Source organism: Oratosquilla oratoria, chromosome 9 (assembly GCF_046742065.1).
Source record: "Oratosquilla oratoria isolate Oo_2021 chromosome 9, ASM4674206v1, whole genome shotgun sequence".
In the NCBI taxonomy this organism is placed as follows: Eukaryota; Metazoa; Arthropoda; class Malacostraca; order Stomatopoda; family Squillidae; genus Oratosquilla; species Oratosquilla oratoria.
The window spans coordinates 33990645-33997924 of record NC_134785.1 but is presented as its reverse complement, the minus strand read 5'-3'; the positions used below and the strand labels follow the sequence as shown (position 1 = coordinate 33997924).

Sequence of the window (7280 nt, the reverse complement as noted above, 5' to 3'; positions counted from 1 at the left end):
TTTTCACATACACACGCACACAAGCAAGCGCGCACATACACACACACACACACAAACTAGCATGACTTACATGGGTGCATATATATACACATACATACATACGACGGATTTTTTTTTTTTTTTTTTTTTTTTTTTTTAGATTTTTCACTCACGACGCATGATCTCGTGCACGGAAACTTCGTGAATGACAGGATGATAAATCAGACGCTTTAGTTGGAATATCGCGATGATAATTACATCGACATATTGTCCTTTTTTCTGTTTTCTTTTTCTTTTTCTAACGTTAGACGAGTCTGTTTAGTCAATAAATCTAACAAGCCCCCAACTCACCGTCTCCTCCCCCACTCCCAGGGACGTTAAGCTGAATAGAATAGTCTAGCATCACAAACATACAATTGAAAAATCCCACCGTATTTAGGATTTTTTCCCTCTCCCTACCCTCCTATTGCTCTCTCTCCACCCCTCTCCCCTCTTTCTCTCTCTCGCATAACTTTCTCTCGTCTTCTCTTTCTCTGCCTCCCTTCCGCCTTCTCTTTCTTGATATATATATATATGAATATGAGTGGTAGGGTGGTGAGTTTAAACGCCAAGAATCCGTTGAAGTTTTATTTCTGACGTTTCGTCCAACTAGGACTTCTTCAGAGTGTACACAAATAGAACAATGACAACTTATATACCCGCACAGCTCACCCCGTTCCCCCTCGGTCAATGTTGCTGCCATCTCTCTTTCGTCTTGCCTCATGGATGATTTGTCCGCTTGCTATCTTCGCCAGCTTGACGAAACCGTCCCGATGGTTGCTGCATGGGAGTGAGGTAATGTACGCTGCCTCAATTGTCCTCCTTTCCTTTCTATCGAGTCCAGTATGGAGCACCTCTGTTTTTTTCCAATCCGGCAAGTGGCCAAATTTGTCGATGTGTACCACTAAAGAGTTAGACGTCCGGTGGGCTTTGATGTCATTTTTGTGCTCAGTTGTCCGCTTGTGAATTCCTCTGCTAGTTTCGCCATAGTAACTAGCGGGGCAGGTTTTACAAGGAATTCTATAAATTAAACTGTTGTCTTCGTATTCTATTTTGTTTCTACTTGCCGGATTGGGAAAAAACAGAGGTGCTCCATACTGGACTCGATAGAAAGGAAAGGAGGACGATTGAGGCAGCATACATTACCTCACTCCCATGCAGCAACCATCGGGACGGTTTCGTCAAGCTGGCGAGGATAGCAAGCGGACTAATCATCCATGAGGCAAGACGAAAGAGAGATGGCAGCAGCATTGACCGAGGGGGAACGGGGTGAGCTGTGCGGGTATATAAGTTGTCATTGTTCTATTTGTGTACATCTTTTTTTTTACTGGAGCGACGTAGGGGACAACTTGGTGTAAGGTATATCCAAATCTGACAGTGGAGGGAAGGGTGTCAGCAAGAAATGCCACTCTTACCGACCCTGTTGGTACGCCTCTTGATATCATCAACGGGAAGATCTTGGATCTCCAGCTCTCTCTTGAACAAGCTTTCCGCTTCGTCATCGATGGGGACTCCTTCACTACTCCAACGACGATTGTCTTGGGGATTCTGGTAGTTATTTCGATTTTTTGGAGGTCCGTTTTTAGGACAGAGGTGCGTAGGAGCAGTCCCTGCTGTTTTGCCGATGATCAGCTAATCAGCCATTCTCCAGAGGGCGTTTGTCGAATTCATTCGACTGGGCCCTCTCCTTGATCAGCTGTGCTTGCCGCCAGGACCCCAGCTTTAGGAATTGGGCCGGGTTCTCCGTGGGTTTGATTATCACTGGGAACTTCGACGGGCTATGTGCGGGTTGGGTTTTTTTTTTGGGACGATTGTTGACAATCTGCCATCCTCCCTCCTTTGGCTTACAGTTTGACGCGGCGACAGTGGCGTATGTCAAACTGGTCGACTGACCTTCCTTGTCTGCCTCTTTTAAGGCATTTGAGGGTGTAGGTGCGTCTGTTGGAGTTGATGGAGCGGGATGCTTGTCCATGGAAACTGCGTCAGGAAGGCTGTGTTCCGAAGTTTGGGCAGTTTCCATTTGCATTTCTTCAGGGGGGATCCGGTCAGCAGTTTTGTGAAAGGCGTCTTCCATCCGCTGAGCACTTCCATTGGAGTAGGTGACTTTTAGTCTTTTTTTGCCGATGAGGTTCATCAGGGTGTTCATCTTCTTCGTCCTCGCTGGAGAAGATGCTCTTGCGTTGAAAAGATTCTTCCATGTTCGTGTGTCCGGAATGGACTGGACTGTGTGTGTCACTGTACTACGTTTCTGCCGGTAGCTGATTGCTGAGTTGTGTATAGATACGTGCACAAAGTGTCAACTCCTAGGGCACTCTAGGAAGGAGTGCCGACTCAAGGCACCTCGGTGCCCTAAATGCAGCAAAGGACATCCCACCCAGGACTGTAGAGAGCAGCAATTTCTCTGCGTAAATTTCTGTGGAAATCACTCTATTGCTTATCACAGATGCCCAGAAGTGGCTATTGGGAGGGTAGCGCATGAGATAAAAAATCAGATATATGTCACCTTCTCGGAGGCCCTGGCTGCTCCCAGGGAGCGATGGTCTACCCACCTTAGAGAAGAGTGGGGCAAAGGAGAGGGACTTTGGGACAGCGCCCAGGTCCCCTAAACACCTTTTAGAAAACGCACCCCCCCAACCCAGGCGTTAAATCACCTGGCACTGAGCCTCCACCAACAATTGAGGAAGTCTGTGCCCCCAAAGAAACGCCGCCTGCCTAACCCCCGACGACCACTACCACGGAAATGGAAGACAAGAAGAGGATTTAAGAAACGTAAGATAAGGAGAAGAAAGACAGGCCAGATCATCTCACCCCACCCCGAGGGATCCTTCCCCACCAACACGAACATTCCTCCTGAGACGTCTCCTCCCATAGTGGAAAAAGAAATAAGGGCACTCTCACACGACAGAGCAGCCTTACTCCCAGCCCCCTCCACCCCCCTCTCAAGCTCCATCGAGAGCCTGAAAGCCACAGTCGAAACAATACAAAAAGATCTAGCTCGTTCCAACCCACAGGCAGCTCGGCTTCTAGACGGAATCTTCGTGATTCTTAGTACAATCATGGAAATTGGAAATCATGGCTGTGCTTAGAATTATGCAATGGAACTGTCGGGCAATAAACACTGCCTGGGATCAACTAGTGCAGCATCTCGCCAAACACCACTACGAGGTAATTGCACTACAATCACTTCGGAAACGCCCTCTCCACCTACCAACTCTGCCAGGCTACCACTACCCTCCCTTCTATGGGACTGATGCTTCAGGCGAAGCAAAGGTAGCCACTTATGTCTCCCTAGGACTAGCCGCCCAAGTCGGAACCTTGCCCGGACCTCCACTGGAGGCAGGATATGGTATGGTCTCTTCTGTCAAGGTGAAAGAAGACCAGGCCATTAACATCCTAAATTATTACAATCCAGAAACGACTAGGCACTTTGAATGGCTTGGAGCCTTCACTGACAACTGGGTAGTGGTGGGGGATTTTAATCGTCGCGACGCCCTATGGGAAGACGAATATCCCCATTCCTCTCCTGAACTCGCCTCACAGTTAGACTCCGTGGATATGGTCCTCCTCAACGATGGCACCCACACCAGAGTTCCAGAAGTGGTAGGGCACAGTAAGTCAGCCATCGACTTATCTTTCGTGTCCTCAAACCTAGCGGGAGCCACGGACTGGTTCACACTTGGGGACCCTTTGTCTTCAGATCATCTCTCTATCTGCGTCTCCATACACCTCTCCACTTTAGTCCACCTGCCTCCACTGCAAGGAAACCTTAACCTTCAAAAGGCAAACTGGACTGCATACAAAGAGTTCTTGAACAACGATGACATTAGCCTAGACCTCGACAACTCTGTGGACAGCTTAAATCAGCAGTTCACCGGCATAGTTCTGGCAGCAGCTAGACACGCAATCCCCTTCGTCAGCATAGGTCAGGGAAGGCGTGGCCACCCTTGGTGGACGGAGGACTGCAAGATTGCTGTCCACAACAAAAGGTTGGCCTACCATCGGTACAAGAGAGAAGGTCGAAGAAGCCTTCATCGAGATGAAAGACAACAAATTCGCGTTGCAAGAGGACCATAGCCCAAGCAAAGCTTGCATACTGGATGGATAGCAAGGACAACACTTTTGGACCTAAGCGCAGCTTGGAAAAAGGTCAAGATCCTAAAGAGCCGATATAACCCACCGGATAATGACCTTACAGCCCCAGACGGTACGATCCTGTGCACTCCTGAGGAGAAGGCTGAAAGCTTTCTCCACCACTTTGCTAGTGCAAGTACCATGGCCAGCCTCCCCGAAGCACAACTGCGCCTCCGTCGCGAACAAGAATCCCGAATGGATCTTTCTCCACCGAAAGGGGAAGACTCGAGCCTAACCCTACAAGAATTGCGCTGGGCACTCAGCCAACCACGGACAAACAAGAAGTCGCCTGGAGCAGATAAGGTCACATACCCTCTCCTACAGCAACTGCCGCTTTCCATGCAAATTAATCTGCTAAGATTATATAACAAATGCTGGAGGCAAGGCGTTGTTCCTAGCGCCTGGAAGCACGCTATTGTGGTACCAATTCCCAAGGCAAACAAAAAGCAGGAAAAGCGTAACCAACTACAGGCCTGTCTCTCTCACCTCGCACGTAGGAAAGCTCTATGAGAGTATTGTATTGAATCGACTGAAGTCCCAGGTGGAAGATAAGGAAGCCTCCCAAAACTTCAAGCCGGATTTAGAAAAGGGAGAAGCATCACTGACCACATCGTGCGACTCTCCGAACATATCCGTAGGGCCCAAAGACAGAGACGGATTCTACAGACGTGTTTTTTAGATATTGCCAAAGCTTTTGATACCGTCTGGCACGGTCAACTGCTATCTAAACTCAAGTCTATTGGAGTTTCGCCGGGACTGTACAAATTTGTGCAGTCCTTCCTTTCTGGTCTATCCATGGTGGTACGCTGGAAAGGACACTTCAGCCGATCGTCAACCATTGATATGGTAGTCCCCAGGGTTCCGTAGTTGCCCTGCTCCTCTTCACATTGCTCCTTGGGGATGTACGAGTAGGAAAAGGAGTGAGAAAGGACACTGTCGTCACCGCCTATGCTGATGACATAGCATTATGGAGGAAAGCTAGGCACCGGCGGCCCAAAAAGGATTCTGACCAGCACAAGTCAGAACTCCGTCTCTTTCAGAGACAGGTTGACCTGGTAATGACCCAACTGACCGACCTGGGCTTCATGCTCTCCGCAGCAAAGACTGTTTACATGCCAGTCCCAACGGCATAGGTTACAACAGAGGAGACTACCCTGACTGGAATTACATCACAGTGGACGGAACTCCCATATACCCAGCTAAGGCAGTTCGATATTTGGGGGTCATCTTCCAGAGAGACGGAAAATGGACTAGCCACATAAATCAGGTCATAATAAACGCTAGACGAGCCCTAAACATCGTCCGAGTCATCGCCGAGAGCCCTGGGGTCAAAGGAGGGAAACACTGATATCCATGGTCAAGAGTCTGGTACGCTCCCGGCTCCTCTTCGGATCTCCTGCCATGCACGATCTTCCCCCGGGGGTAGTGTGTAGATTAGCCAGAGTGGAGTGCCAAGCGCTCCGCCTGGGTCTCGGTTTGCCAGCATCAGTTCCACATGAACAAGTGTATAATGAAGCAGGTGTTCTTCCTCTTTGGTATCAACTGAAGAAAAATGCCTGCAAGTACTTGTTCACCAGTGCTAAAGTTGCAAATTCTACGGATGAGGAACTCCGGGAGGATTGGTTTGCCGGCCTCACAGACGACGCACATTCAAGGTCTGCCTGTCTCTGTCAAGGACATCTGCATAAAAGCCGGGCTTCCTCCCGATTCGTGTCAACTTGTTACCCCAGTGTCAGGTGGATCTCTTCCACCCCTGGGTACTCAAACCACCAACAGTTGTCTCAGAAATTCCGGGATTGAGATGCCAAGACGGTCCGCATCTTCTCCTAGCACATGTGAGGGAGATGATAAGGACGGAGTACAAGGAGGACTTCCTTGTCTACACAGATGGCTCTGTGCTTGAGGATGGCCGCACAGGCGCAGGGATATTCTTGGAAAACACACAAGAGTCCATCTCCGTGAAGCTTCCCCCCACCTCCATCTTCTCGGCCGAATTAATCGCCATTCGGGAAGCCATTAAAATAGTTCTCGCTCTTCCCCATCCGCCAGCTTGTATCACCGTGCTCTCAGATTCAAGATCCAGCCTTAAGGCACTTCAGAGCTGTCAATGCGACTCGCAACCAGACATTTTGCAAGAAATACTGCACCTCACTGCTGAGGCCTCCAACAAAGATATTCAGATAAGATATCAATGGGTTCCCTCACATGTGGGGTTGCACGGTAATGAAAAGGCGGATGGGGCAGCCAAGAAGGGCGCCCTGGCGCCTGAAGAGGACATGATTTCCATCAAATTCCACGGTCAGCGACGCCCTGCACAAGATCAACAGAGCCATCTGGGAGACCTGGAAGGCGGTTTCACCGCCACTGCCATCGCTCGGGGATGGCCGACAACAACCTGTCACGGAGGAAAACCCCCGACCTTCCCCTCTGTACCCCCTTATATGTTACCCATGATATCCGGAATAAGGGTAAATCATTGGCGAACCAAATTTCTAAATCTTCTCTGTACCTGTGGCAGTGAACAGGTCTCTTTCAATCACTGCCTTTTCGTTTGCAGACAGTTCAGGGACCATTTTAAAGTTTTAAGAAATCTCTTCGGAGATCCCTCCACCGCCCTAGACCAATTGAGGGCAAACAGCACATCAGACGCCGGAAAATCCCAAATAATCCTGGCTGCCAGCCTAATCTGCTCTTCCCCCGTGGGAGGCCTACTATGACCCCCTCCAGCCGGGTCAAATATAACAAAATTCCGCACTCCGGTAAATAAATAGATATAAAATTAAATTAATAATAAATAAGATATTACGGCCATAGAAGAAATTAAAGACAGTCCTGAAATCGGCTAGCTCCGCAGGGACTAAAATATTAATTAAAAAAAAAAAAAAAAATTTGTGTATACTCTGAAGAAGTCCTAGTTGGACGAAACTTTATAAATAAAATTTCAACGGATTCTTGGCGTTTAAACTCACCACCCTACCACTCATTCTGTCTTCACATCTCAATATATGTATATATATATATATATAATGTATATATATATATATAACATATACATAATATATATATATATATATATATAATATATGTAATATATATATACATATATATGTATATATATATATGTATATATA

General features: G+C 48.0%; 1 protein-coding gene across 1 annotated transcript in view; it reads left to right on the top strand.

Annotated features, from left to right (window-relative positions):
• Window positions 1-522, top strand: part of LOC143027923 (lachesin-like) — a 653337-nt gene extending 652815 nt beyond the window's left edge. The window contains exon 7 of the mRNA XM_076189570.1: window positions 1-522. This exon is cut by the window's left edge and continues 780 nt beyond it. The gene's annotated coding sequence lies outside the window, so the exon portion shown is untranslated.
• The last annotated feature ends 6758 nt before the right edge of the window (window positions 523-7280 follow it).